The following is a 14,353-nucleotide window of genomic DNA, read 5'->3' as shown; positions in this document are numbered from 1 at the left end:
GGTTAACTTTTATATATATGTGGAATTCTGCACAAATACTAGACTCAGTCCCTACTCTCTTCTTGAATGGCTCTCAATCTCTAAGCACAAATAGAAATCATCTAAAATTGTGGACTTCCAGACTCCACCCCTAGAGAACTTACATTTTGAAAGGCATCTCAGAAGACTTTTCTTCAAATGGTGCATGACCACAACTTGCAAAACACTTCTTTAAATGCTTAACAGCAACAACAACAACAACAAAAACACACACAAAAATCTAAAATAATTTTACCTAAAAATTGTGGTGGCTCTCTTTTCCTTGATATCAATAAAAATCAAGCTAGAATTTAAAAGAAAAATAAATATTATAATAACTGTCTTATAGTGAACTGAAAGAAAAAATAGAAACCTAATGAACATACATTGAATGTACAATTGAAAGAATAAATGTGCAAACAGGTTTGCCCAACACGTGCTCTCTGGACACTTATATTTTCTAACTTAGAATAAAAACCCTATTTAAAACTGATTAACTTTCTTCACAATGCATGATTTAAAACCAATTCTTGTGTTACCTGAAACCAAGGTAGGCAAAAGAAACACATTAGTAAGCAGTACAAAGTTGCTTATTTTTCTCCACTGGAAGATATTAGTCTAATGCACTCATTCTTATTCACTGGTGGTAAAAGCAACAAAGTGCTCAGTATCTATCACCGAAATAAGACAGAATGAAAAATACATAATTCATCTATTTTTTCCCTTTAAGGGCAGTGTTTCCCAAAATTCAGTCATTTGTATAATATCTTCATTATTTTGTCCATATCCTTGTAAGACATGTCATTGCATCATAAAAAGAATGTAAATATTTCCGATAGACACTACCTATTTTATGTCACACTAACTCCAGTTACCTCAAGAAATCTCTGGTTTATTTTGTTAGCTGTATTTCCTATCACACATTTATATTTAAAAATCTCAGTTATTGTAGATTAAAAGTATTTATTCTTCAACCATTTAAAATTAGCTCATGTCCTAACAGTGGTTTATTCACTGCATTTTGAGAAATTATCCTCAGAGAGTCCCAATTTCAGAAGTACACAGCCCTTCAAATTATCTCACACTTACCTGTGAATAAAGGACTGTTCCAAAACTTTTGATGCACAGAAAATTCTTAAAATACTTTAACCAAGAGCCAAGCATTCACTACCCCTTCTCAATGATCTTTGAAAAGGAGAATATGAGAATGATGACTTCAAATGTCTTTGTTCTCACTGCCTCCACCCTTCCAAAATTGAGGCTATGTTGAAGTAAAAATCCTCAGGCAATCTTCAGGATCACTTTCCAGTTTATCTAAGGGGGAAAAAAAACTTAATCTTCGTGATTCAATTTGCCAAGTTAACTCATACTAAAACAAAGTGGATATTATTCCTGAAATACTGACATAACCATCTCTACCCATACGTTTGCCAAAGGAAAACTGGCCTTAACCTGATGGTTTACATTTTGTAATTTAGTTAAAAGTCTACTTTATGTGTGGTGTGTTTCATTGTGTTAAGTTTCACCTAAGTCATTTCTACTTCAAGCCTGATTTAAGGCCTTAGAAGAAAACAGATATTTGGCTAAAATGTCATTAAGTATATAAGAAGGCTATGTATGTTGCTATTTTATGTCACGGAGAAGGAAACTCAGTGGGGAGGAAGAAAAGATTGCCTTCAACCTTAAAAACTATTTCTGAAATTTATCTTTACATTAAAAATAAAACCAGCATCTACAGGCATTTGACGAGCAAGTTTTAATAAGGTAGCATTTTTGTTTCAAATTAATTTGTAGCTAATTTCAAAATAATAAATCAAGTCCATGAAGAACACTGAATAATATTTGGATGTTATCATTATTTTACCCATTAAATAATATGGTGAATTGGAAAATGAATGCTTAATTGGACCATGACCTATTTGAAAATTTTGTATTTTTTATTCAGTTAAAAAGGGAATTTAATCTCATGAGTGACCAAACCCTGCCACTTGTCTTTCCAGAGTTACCAACTGTTCTGTTCTGTACGTGGTCTACTATGAAACGGTGATATTTGTGCACTCTACATTTATATTCTCATTAAAACTACTTTAATGCTTAAAATTATTAAAACTCAATATAAATAACTTTATCGAGTTAATAAAGAATTTCAGTTTTCTAGCAAGATGAAAATATACAAATAAAATTTCCGATTAACAATGTTTAATTTTACATTAGCTATGATTTTACATAAACCTATCCCCGCTCAGTGTATACTATGAGATCTGTATCTATTCCCAGAACAAGTATTCAGAAAATCCACAGTTTCTTTGGAATAACAAAGGCAACCAAGTTATTAAATCACAATGATAATGTAGAAATGTATGTATGTGGCAATGAAACAAAGGGCACAAAGTTGACACAGCAGTGAGGAGAAAAACAACTGTCCAGCTTATGAAGTGTCCTAGGAAGATGTTTTTAAACTCACAACATCAAATAGGTATCTTCTTTTATGCTACCGTATAATGCTAATAGCGGCTATGAATTATTACAGGTGACCATTTTAATCACGTGATAGTCCCTTACTAAGTAATTCCACACACAATACCTTATTTCATCTTTGTAACAACTCTGTGCAGTAAACATTATTATTCTTCTATTTTACAGACAATGAAGCTAAGGTTTAGGGAAATTAAGTTACCAGAGCCTTCCACCTAGTTAATAGTAGATTCAGACCTCAAACTATGTTTGTCTGATTCCAGCACTTAACATCTTGGCTATTGAGCTGCAAATCACTTTGTAAACAATCTTCCAGGAATCCCGGACAGAATATAAGGTGCCTTCTCCAAACCTGACATCTCTTTGAAATTTTGAGATTTATCACTTAAATTCCTATGAATGTTGCCTTTACTCAAAAACAACAACAGTAAATGTTTATTTTAATGCCAAAGTTTTGGAATCTCTCCAAAAAAAAAAATAGAGTAACATTTTCACACTTTCCATGAAATAGTGACATTTATCCTCTGGCTTTATGTGCCTCTGTGAGACCTCTACAATTTGAGAATGTCAGCTAAGTAAAATATGGGAATTACAAAAATACATACTATTAAAGAAAATAAAGTTTTAAGTAAAGATGAGAAATTCAAAACAGAAAAATAAAGGAGGAAAATATTTTTAGTCATGAATGAAGTTAGTATAGTAATGCCTTATTGACTGTGGCTTTGGCAATCGTGTTTTTATTTTTCTATAAAATGGTAATATATATCTGCATGCAGTTAAACTGTATTCATATTTATACATAGAATAATTCAAATCCCCTTAAGCAAAGGATTACTGGAATTACTACTTTCCACTTTTCTGGACTACTTAAATGAATCTAGAGGATAGTGCAGGTATAAGGCATCTATTTAAACCCCATGCTCTCAGTATGTTGATAGAAGAGTAGAAATACGTGTCCTTTAGGATCTTGGTAATTTGTGAACATGCCAAGCAGTTATACAAGCATTTGGCTGAGAGTTGCTAAATATGCGAAGGAGATTGTAAGTGCAAGATACATTAAATTCTAAGTCAGTAAGGGTGGTTTGAAAACTTTAAAAAGAAATGCACATTGTATAAAATAAAACGTCTAAGAGAGTCTGCCTCAGCAGGTTACACCACTTTAGCAATATTTCCTGAACAAATAAAAGTGATTCCAGAGAAAAGTTACCTAAATGTGTATACGCGTTGCAGGGAGGGGAGGGAGGGAAGCGGGTAACTACTGCTTTGATTTCAATGGGATAGATAAATTTAAAGCAGATTGCTAACTCAGATTAGTTTATTTTGGAAGTGGATTTTTACTATAACTTTTATTTACCGGGGTTAATTTTTTAAATACATTAAATGCCTTTTTTTTTTTAGCATTCTCTTGGTTTAGTCAACTATAATTTTGCCACACACTATACTTTTCAGTAACGTAATGCCTATGGTTGGCAATGATAGCTGTGCAAAAATAGATGCTGAGATGACACAGTATGCTTAGAAGATGTGGAACATGGGTTTGGACCCAAGATTTTTATAATGCAATCGATTACATGACTCATGGCCTCCAGGAGATAATAATAAACCACTGACAGTCAGGACATTCTTTCTCTTCCATACTTGATTTCTCATCCAAGCTGAAAGTGTCTGGAGTCATCTCTGACGTCTCCCCACTTCAGGCCTCATATTTAATAATCACGTCCTGTAGTTCTACTGTCATGGATCTTCCAAATCAATTTCTTCCTTTCTATTTTCATTGCCACCACCATATTTCAGACTTGCATCACCACAATCTGTTCTGTCACAATACAGGCTTCACGCTAATCAATCCTGAAAATGCCATCAGGTTAATCTTCATAAAACGCAATTCTAGACATGTCACTCACCTGCTCAAAATTTTTCAATAGTTCCCAGTGCCTGGAGAATAAAGGCTATGCTTCTTTGTTTAGAATTCAAAGTGTCCCCTGTATCATAATTATTGCTAGATGTTTAGTTTTTTCTTAGATAGTGGGACCATTTTTTTAACATGTGTGCATATAAAGTATCTGGCAAAGAAATTTACACATAGAAACATGTATTCATTCTTATAGATTCTATTATGGCATCTACCTTTCTCAATTCCATCTAACATGTAATTATCATTAGATTATACTCTCTTATTTTTAATTCTCTCTGGACTTTAATATGCATAACTATAGAAATTTTCTATCATGATTTTTCAGAATTAAGTACAAGAGACAGTATCTCAAAAAAAACTATCATTATTTATTCTATATTGTTGATATGAGACAAAGAAGAAAAGACATTGCATTACTTATCTGTAGAGCATAAAATCCTTGAGGTCAGAGATTGACCCTAATCTTCAGTCCCCCTCAGTCTACCTTGACTTCCTTCTCCGATTTCTCAGTAACATTGTATGAACCAACAAATATGTTGGCTAACTTCTGAATGAGTCCAATCATTGTATTCTCTAAGTTCCAGTCAGAGAACTCAGATAAGAGAAAATAGTGTCAAATAATATTTCTGAAGACCATATTTATCTGAACTATTTATTTTAACTTGCTGTGAGGTAGATTATACTACTGCATTAACAGTTCTCCTATTCTGGAATTGTTTATTTATGATGCCTCTCTCTGCACAGAGAATGATGAGAAGTGAATCTCCACATGAGTAATTTACATGGGAGATCACTTATCAGACCACTTGTGTTCACTTTAGAACTAAAAATACTATTGGGGCCCCATAAATGTTAAATAGTACTAAGCATAATAATAACTAACCTCTTCTTAGTACATGTGCTCCTGAGTACACACACTTGAATTTTTTCCAATTACAATTCAAGAAGATTTCAGTTCCTTCTATTCAGGACCATTATACAGGCTCTTCCTGAAATGTTTTATTCAGGTTGCATATCTCTTCTCCACAATCTTTAATTTAGAATTCAGCTCTTCAATGAATGGAAATTGGGGTCTAAAAGAGAAAAACACCATTTTCATAAATGATGAATACTATAGGCATGCATTGTCTTAATCTGAAAAAAAAAACTCTAAAATATTTCCTAAACTGCTAAAATGCTTGAGCTTTTAAAACAACAACAAAAAAGCAAATTACCATGCAATCCATTATATTTTTTAAATATCTGTGATCACATCTTGTGACATTACATATAATAACATGAGTGACATCGAAAAATGGGCTGAAAGTATTTTAGCAGTGTTCTCCAGGCAAATGTGCAACCCAACTGGACATGCTTTGTGAGTATAAGTAAAAAATGAAAAGTACCCATTTTGTGTGTGGTTGTGGTTGCTGCTATTGTTGCTGTTGATAATAATAATAATAAAAAGACCTGATCTCAATAGGACAGCTGAACTCAATCCTTATGTAGGCTGTAGTTTACCCTTCTACTGATACCTAAAGATGGTTGGGGCAACTTGTAAGCACCATAATGAGATCCAAGCAAAAAAAAAAAAAAAAAATTTCTAAATAAATTGGCCTGGTTTATCCCCAGCTCAGGGAGTTGGGGCAACTCATAGTGAGATTTCCATTTTTAATTGTGGAGCAGGCTGTTTTGCTTCGACTCCTTTGTAAACCCAAATCTAATACATATCTACTTGGCCATTCTTGGAAAAAAAAATATACATAAAAACAGCCAGTCCTGGAGCATCTGAGTACTGTAAGTTCAGAGTGCTTTGAGTACCCAAAAGAGGCAATGGGGGACTCAGAGCTGAATAACTACCTGTTAATGGAGGAGTGGGGGATGTGATGGACACAAAAGCAATGTCCGACAAGTGTCTCGGTGAGAAAATCTGCCAACCCAGCAATGACTTGCCCAGGGAAGAAAGATGCACTTAGAACCACCTTATTTTTAAATGACCACCATGACAAGAGCTGTTAAGTATTAAACAGGTGTGTGCTATCCGTGATTGCAATTGGATCTCCCAACTTAGTGGTGTCAGTAGAACTAATGACTGAGACAGATAAAGTGGCATACTCCCTGCATAGATTAAGATTCTGTATGAAAGCCAAAATAAAGTGCTGCACACCTGCTGCATTTGAGAAAACATAGTCACAATTCCTAAGATGCTTATCTAATATTTCTGGTCTTAAATTCCCAAATGGATCAGCTCGAAAAGATTTTAGATATTTTTAAGTTAGAGAAAATCACAAAAACTTCTGTGGTTATATATCAATTCCAAATCTCTTACTCAGCCTAGCTTCAAAACTGTATTTGTTCTGACTCCTGCATATGTGATATGATAAGATCACTGACATATATTAATTACTGTAAAATGAAACAAAACGATGACCTAGAATGAATGAAACATTGGTTTAAAAAAAAATCCCTTGTTCTTATTTCCACACTTGAGTTAGTTAGATTTTAAAATATATACATAAACTCTATTTAGCAGGTGAAATAAAACTCTGCAAAATATTTTGAAATTTCCCCTCAGAATTTTTAACTATTTTATAAACATTATTTTTCTTCCTTTTTTCTACTATATAAGTAAGAATATAATTGAGCTTTTTCTGAAAACATCTCAGCCTGCCAATTCAAAAAAAATCTTCAACTCTATTCAAGATGTTCTGCTATGCATTATACTGTGTAAAATGATAAATAAGACGTTAGTCCATACTACCAAAAAACTTATCCTCTAAGTGGAAATTACATATTCAGAAGAAAACAAATATAATATATAAAGAGATAAATGCCAGGAGATACAGAATAATTGGAGGAATGATAATTTCTAATTTAAATTTGTATGTTTTCAAAAATTGAAGGCATTATTGAGACACATCTTGGACAAATGAATGAATTTCAACTGAAATAAAAGGTAATGCCTTTTCAGAAAAAGAAAATAGTTTAAGTAACATTAAAACAGACATAATAAAATGAAGTTATCTTTGCAGATAGGTCAGTTTGCCTGAAACAAAGGGTACATAAAGAGAAAGTAGTTGATTAAAATGCAAAGGGCAATGGCAATAAGATCATAGAAGCCTTCTGCCTTAATAATGAGTATGAAATGTGCTCTGTAAGCTGTGGAGAATTATTAACATGGATTTTTTTACTAATTCATTTTATAATTTTATTTGACAAGTAATACATAACAATATAACATTGGAAAAAGTAAATATTACATGATCTCTCACCATGGTTAACATTTTAGTGTATGTCATTTTAAAGAAATATCTACAAAAATGAGACCTTACTGACCATTATGTTGTTACTTGTTTTTTAAATTATATATGCATATGCAGTTAATGTACAATGAAAGTCCTTACATAGCACACTTCTTTTCATATCTTTTAAATAACTGTATAAATATTTATTTATTGAATGTACCCTAACTTATGTAACAATTCCTATACTGTCACACATTTTGATTGCTTTTTATTATTATTATAAACAAGCACAACAAAAACAAATACTTAGTAAGTACCTACCCTGTGCCAAACATTTTTCTAGATACTTTGCATAAAACAAACTAATTACCTGCTCCCTTGGAACTTAACCTTTTGCAGTTACAATCACATCTTTGTACATGCATCTTTAGCATTGATTTACTTGTATCTTTACAATAAATTCTGAGTGCAAAATTTCAATACCAAAAAAATTAAATGTTTCGAAAGAAATCAATGCATACACACAAGCTGTGTATGAGAGCGTATTTCTCCCCACACCTCTGGTAACATAAATATTACCAAACTTTTTGGTCTTTGTCAAAAAAAAAAAATGTAGTTAAATATCATTTTTATAATGATTTTGAATGTTTTCATTTTTGTTGTTATTGGTTATTATTTTGCACGTGTGAAATGTCTTTCATCCCTTTGACATAAAGATTTTATTTGTATTTCCTATTAATTTGTGACATTTCATTATAAATTAAGGAAATGCTATCTTAGGCATATGTTTTGCAAACATCTTCCCCAATTTGTACATATGTATTTTTTTCTTAACTTTTTGTGATGATTTGGACTTCTGATGATGTGTTTTTATCATTATTATTAAAAATTATTGGAGTGACATTGATCAACAAAAGCTGATGTTTCAAGTGTACAGTTCAACAGTATATCATATACTGCATTGTGTTTTTAAGTGATTTACTAATGTCAATAGTTATATAATTTACATATATTTCCTCTAGTACTACATAATATTTTTTACATTTAAGTCATCAACGAATTTATACTCTGTGATATAGGAGTCAGATTTGCTTTTCCAAGAGGTAAGCTTCCTATCTCCACTACATTTACTAACTAATCAATCATTATTCCTCAGTAATTTTTCTCAAGTAGTAAGTCTTCTAAATAAATATCTTTTTTTTCTAAAATATAAGGTGCAAAATTTTTTAAAATAGTTCTTTCAAACCACTTTACTATAAGTTTCTCTAAATACTTTAGTAAATGCTGTCTAGTATTAAGATAGTAGCTGCTTGTTTCTTACTCATGTAAAAGAATTCTGAAGCTCCCTCTTATTGTATTACTAAAAGCTCATGACTCCAAAAGCCACTCTTTTTTTTTATTTCTAAACATCTCACTTTCTAATATCCATAACTTATTTCATTTTCTTATGTAAATATATTGACCAGATCTTTCCAGAGATTGTAGTTAGAAAAAGAGACAGTAGCTGCCTACAGATAAGATTTCTACCTGTATGTTAAATTTCATGCTGTCTGGGTGAACCCTGGGACCTAACAAACACTTCCATATTCCCAATAAACAGAAATTCTAGCAGGGGTCTAATACAGCTAAGTCATGTTCTTGAAGAAGCCATTAACAGTAGTACCCTCAGATCTCACACTAATGGAAAGTAAAAGAATTTCCAGGTGAGGAATGATACTTTTAAAACCTGGTTGGGAATACAGAGGCACAGGTAATTGGTTGGCCATTTTCTTCTTTTTTCGTAACATCCAAATGATAAGGTCTTTTTTTTCCCCTCCAAGGTTTTGGTGTAAAGACTTTCAAATTGTATTAAAACATGTTGCTAATTTAGGAAGAAAATTCCTGTGCTTAAATTATTAAATATAATTCAGGAGCCATATTTCATCAGGGGAACATATCAGTCACCTGGAGACTTTTCAAACTAAATACATTTCCCACGCACACACCTCATATATTGAAGATCTTTCTATGCCTCTCATTTGCCATTAAAACCACTACAGAGTAAGCCATTACTACTGATGGGAGTGAATCAAATTTCAGGGATGTGTTGTAAGAGACTAAGAAACACTTTTACATTAACTAAGAGTTTAATCATGCAATCATTCAATAAGCAGTTTTGATCAACTACTACCTGCTTAGCACCAAGCCTCTAGGAATATAACCGTGGAAAATAGTCATAGTATTAAATAAACCAGCAAGTTCAGCATAATGAGACATATATGTATAAAACAGAGTACTATGAGACTATGCAGAAAGAATAATAATCCAGTCTTGGTGAATCAGGGAAAGATATTCAATGGCATTGGTATCTATGTTGAAACCTAAAGAATAAAATTAGACAGAGAGCAGAAGAAGGAAGTCCCTAATAGAGGCAACAGCTTTTATTAATGCCCAGAAGTGAGAGATTGTATTGTGTTTGGAGAAATTCAGAAAGACCAGATATAGAATTCAAGTGGAAGAAAGGGAAAATATATTGAGAAAGGTACAGAGATAAAAGATGAAGCTAGAGAAGTAAATAGACGTCAGATCATGAAGCTGCTACTAAGTCATGTAAAGGTGTTTAAATTCTACCAAGAGAGCATGGAAGAGCAAATTAACATTTTAAGCAGAACAGTGGCCTAAGTTTTTCCTTTAGAAAGAAAACCCCAAAGACAACATGCAAATCATATGAGAGAAGGGCAAGTTTAGAGTCAGGGAAATAGGTTAATATTCCAATTTGTTTTGTGTTTACTTCTCGATAAAAGTTCAACTAAGTATTAAACAACAAGAACTCTCTGGCTAACCATTGATTACTCTGTGAATCATCTAGTTAAAACATAGAGTCTTAACTGTTATACTTAATAGTTGCACTGTTTATAACCTAAGTTGCTTACTATCTGAAGTTTAACACTAAGAGAATTGATTAAATTAGGTAACTCCTCTTTTGGATGGAAGCAATAACCTTCAGTGGAATGCTAACTGCTTCTGAGAATTATGTTTAACTCACACTCTCATTGCCATAGGCAGAAATAATTGATCTTAGGCTGGGTGAACTGGTTCTTAATACACACAACCACGGGAAGAATGTCATTTTAATAAGATGCTTCTATAAACCACATCCTACTTAAAACAGGTTTTTCCTTGCGTTCATAAGCAAAAACTGAAGGAACCCTGTTTGCCCTTAAATTTATAATAAACTGTGAAGCAATATAATACTGAGTCAGCAGTCTGCAAAGTATCTCTTTGCCAATTCAACTACCTATGTTTGTTGTTGTATTGTTATTTTAGCTACTGCTTTCCTAGAAAAATATGTCTATGTTTAACATTCTTGAATATCACTAATTAATGTACTTAAATCTGCTTGTATTGGTTCTTCAGTAGTTTTCTAGATTTCACAGTCCACTGTTTTGCTCAGCTAACACCATGCCACAATTTAAAAAAGTATTCAAATAATTGGAAATTGTAGAGGGGAGGTAATAAAATAAATAACTTTATCTCAGAGATCAAGGCAAAAAATACAAAGACCAGATACAAATCTTTTCAAAATATGAAATCTTTGATTAATTTAAGCAGTCAAATTCTGATGATTCACAGATTTTACCCAATGGGATATAAGCACTCAGTTGCTCAAGACTGGCAACTGAGTTGTGGGGAAAACTGTTTACATATCTATTTCTATTCATGTTTATATAGCATCCTTTAAAATTCATAATTTTGGTGTATGCTTTCTAACTCATAATATGTTAATATCATATATTATGTTAAATTTGTTTTTGAATACATAAATGTTCATATATTTGGGCCAAACTACCTATATAACAATGTTGATATTATGCAACCAAATTTACCACCATTGTTCTTATTGTGCAATATCTAATTTATAAAACCTCATATATAGCCTACTTTGTAGGCATTTATATAATTAATTATTTTTAAAAATAGTTGCTTTAAACTTTTCAAGTCATGGCTGGTATTACAGCTCTTTAAAAATAATTTTCACGAACTTTAATTTCTCTCAAACTGCTGGTGGTAACTTGGCTTATTTTTCATGGTACACAGATAAACAATTTAAAAAATTTATTAGTTATGCATTAACTCCATTGTCAGTTGAGAAAATAGAGCCAGCACACAAAGTCCATGGAATTAGGTGCTAGGCTATAAGGACTTGGATGTCATCCCCAAAGATAAGGCCATCCTGGATGTGGAGTGACTTGACATCATGATCTACCAGCCACTTTACCTATTCCCTCCTGAAATACGTGGTCCCCTGAAATCATCTCCCAGGCTTCAGCCCCAAGAACTAGTGGGACCTCCCAGACCAACCTGACTCATTTTTACCACCCTGAGACAACCTGCCCAGATCCCAACATCTACAAGAAGTTACCTTTCCACAAGCAGAGAGAATCCATGGGAGGCAGCCCTCAGAGCAAGCTTTTCATTGAGGACCTCATCACGGAGTCAGCCAATTCCCTGCAGCCCAGCCCCCTGACCCAACCAACAGCCAAGATCAAAAACAACTACTGGCCATGCCCCCCACACACACACACACACACACACACACACACACACACACTGGCCATTGTGAAAACAGAATGAAGGAAGCAGAAGACATCTCAGAGAGAGGCAAAGGAAGGAGGGGAAAAAAGGAAATAATGATTCCAGAGAGGACAGGAAAACTCAGAGCATCAGAGAGAGGAACTCAGTAAGGCGACTTCCAGCTTGGAAAAGATGATCTTGAAAGAAGAGATAGAATAGTCATTGCCTAACTAGAGAAAAAACCTGCTCCCTGCCTGACCAGACACCCTATCATACCTCCTTGCACCCAAGATATCGAAGTCTTCTTTCTGCAAAGTTGTAGAACCACTTTGAGCCAACCAAAGTCCACAGACTTCAGCCCATCAGGTGAGACTGGAAGCCCTGGCCTGCATATCTACCACTATGAAGAGCTGGTGGTGACCAATAAGAGGTGAACCAAGTTGCCTCTGGGTGTAGACAGAATGGGATTGAGAGGCATCTGTCAATGGAGGACTTCTCAAGGTTATTTTCCATGTTTTCTGAAGAGTTTAGCAAGCTGGCTCTGTAAAAGCAAAGCAAACTCAAGAAAAAGATCTCTGTCTTCTGATCACCCCTACCCTCTCCATGACTAACCCTACTCCTGCTGTTCAGGTCACTAGAGCTAGGCTCATTGATACCAAGGCATCCTCTTCTACTGGCCAGCTGGGACTGACCATCTCTTGGGTAGGGCATAGATGGGGCTGTCTCCATTCCCCAGGTGGAGAGGGAGCCAAGACATCTGTAGTCCTATGGCTATGGCACATGAACTTTCTTCCCCATAATGAGGGGGGTTCCTTCTCTCAATTTTGGTCCTCACCGTACAGAGAAAAACCTAGTCTGGACTCCAGCACAAACAGAGTTAATGTTTGTGCCCTCTCCTAGCCCTCCATGCCCACATGAAGGTCCCCAGAAGACAGTGAGAAGAAATAAACATGGCACTTACATGTCAAGCCTGTCAGCTCTCTGGACCAATGGGCAGATGAGAGTGGGAAGCAGCCAGGTAGCAGAGAAAGCTCTGGGACCCTGTGTGCACCCAAGCATGCCTCCTCGCCTCACGTTTGGCAGCTTCCCCTGCACCTGGGCCTCCTGCTTCTCTGACTCTAGCAGGAGCAAGCTCTAGCTCAGCCCCTAGCAGGGAGACTGCCTTGCCTCTAGCTCTCACCCTGTCCTCTACTTGCAACTCCCAAGCTTCAAAGCCTCTTGCTCCAGCCCTGTATCTTCACCAGAAGCCTCTGTTTAGAGTGGAGATGTCATTTCTACAAAACACCATCCACCATCAACCTCCAGGCAAAAGTCAGCTAAAATTTTACCTCCTGGCACCAACTTAGCTCCTGGGCAGAACCCAAGCCTTTAGACTCCCTTGGATGGGTTCGAAAGGCCAAGCTACAATGACACTTCTAAGTGTCCTATATACCAAGTCTTGCTCATACCCATGCATCCCCCACCACACTCTCCAAAGAATGTGATTTATTGGGGCACACACCTCTGCTTTCCTCACCTAATTTCTGCCCTACCTTACTCACACTCCCAGCTTTTCTTCTCTACAAATACACAGGTATATGTAATTATATAAATTAATTTTGTCCAGAGTCTGGGTTTTGTTCTTCTCCAGACCCTGGCATCTCTTTCCACTATGTATGTGATAATGCTGAGGAGGGGGACGCTGCTTGGAATTAAAGGTTGCATTGAGTCTCCCCTTCTACCGCTCGCTCTTTCTTTCTCTCTCTCTCCCTCCCTCTCTTTCTCTTCCCCCATATATATATGTATGTAGTCTATTAGTGCCAAAATTTAAGTAAAAGTAAAAGAAGACACAGTGAAAAAAAGTGAATTTGAGGGATGTGTGTGTGTGTGTGTGTGTGTGTGTGTTTATACAGACAGAGAGAAAAGAGAGAGGGAGGAAGAGAACAAGGGAAAGAGAATATCCATGTACACATTGATACTCAGATAAGCCAAAAATTATAAAGATAACTTTTTTCTGCCTTCAGAAACATCGACTAAACATTGACTCTCCCTGGGTCTTGAGGCTGCTGGCCTTTAGCTGGAACTACCACCAGCTACTCTAGTTCTCCAGCTTACTGAATCGCCCTGCAGATCTTAAGACTTGCCAGCCTCCATAACTGTGTGAGCCAATTCCTCAATTCCTGATAAT

General features: G+C 34.9%; 1 pseudogene; it reads left to right on the top strand.

Moving 5' to 3' along the window:
- Window positions 1–3,476: 3,476 nt before the first annotated feature.
- On the top strand, window positions 3,477–12,772 carry LOC120590751 (dematin-like; annotated as a pseudogene).
- The last annotated feature ends 1,581 nt before the right edge of the window (window positions 12,773–14,353 follow it).

Source organism: Pteropus medius, unplaced genomic scaffold (genome assembly GCF_902729225.1).
Source record: "Pteropus medius unplaced genomic scaffold, Ma_sr-lr_union100, whole genome shotgun sequence".
In the NCBI taxonomy this organism is placed as follows: Eukaryota; Metazoa; Chordata; class Mammalia; order Chiroptera; family Pteropodidae; genus Pteropus; species Pteropus medius.
This window is presented reverse-complemented; position numbering and strand designations above follow the sequence as displayed.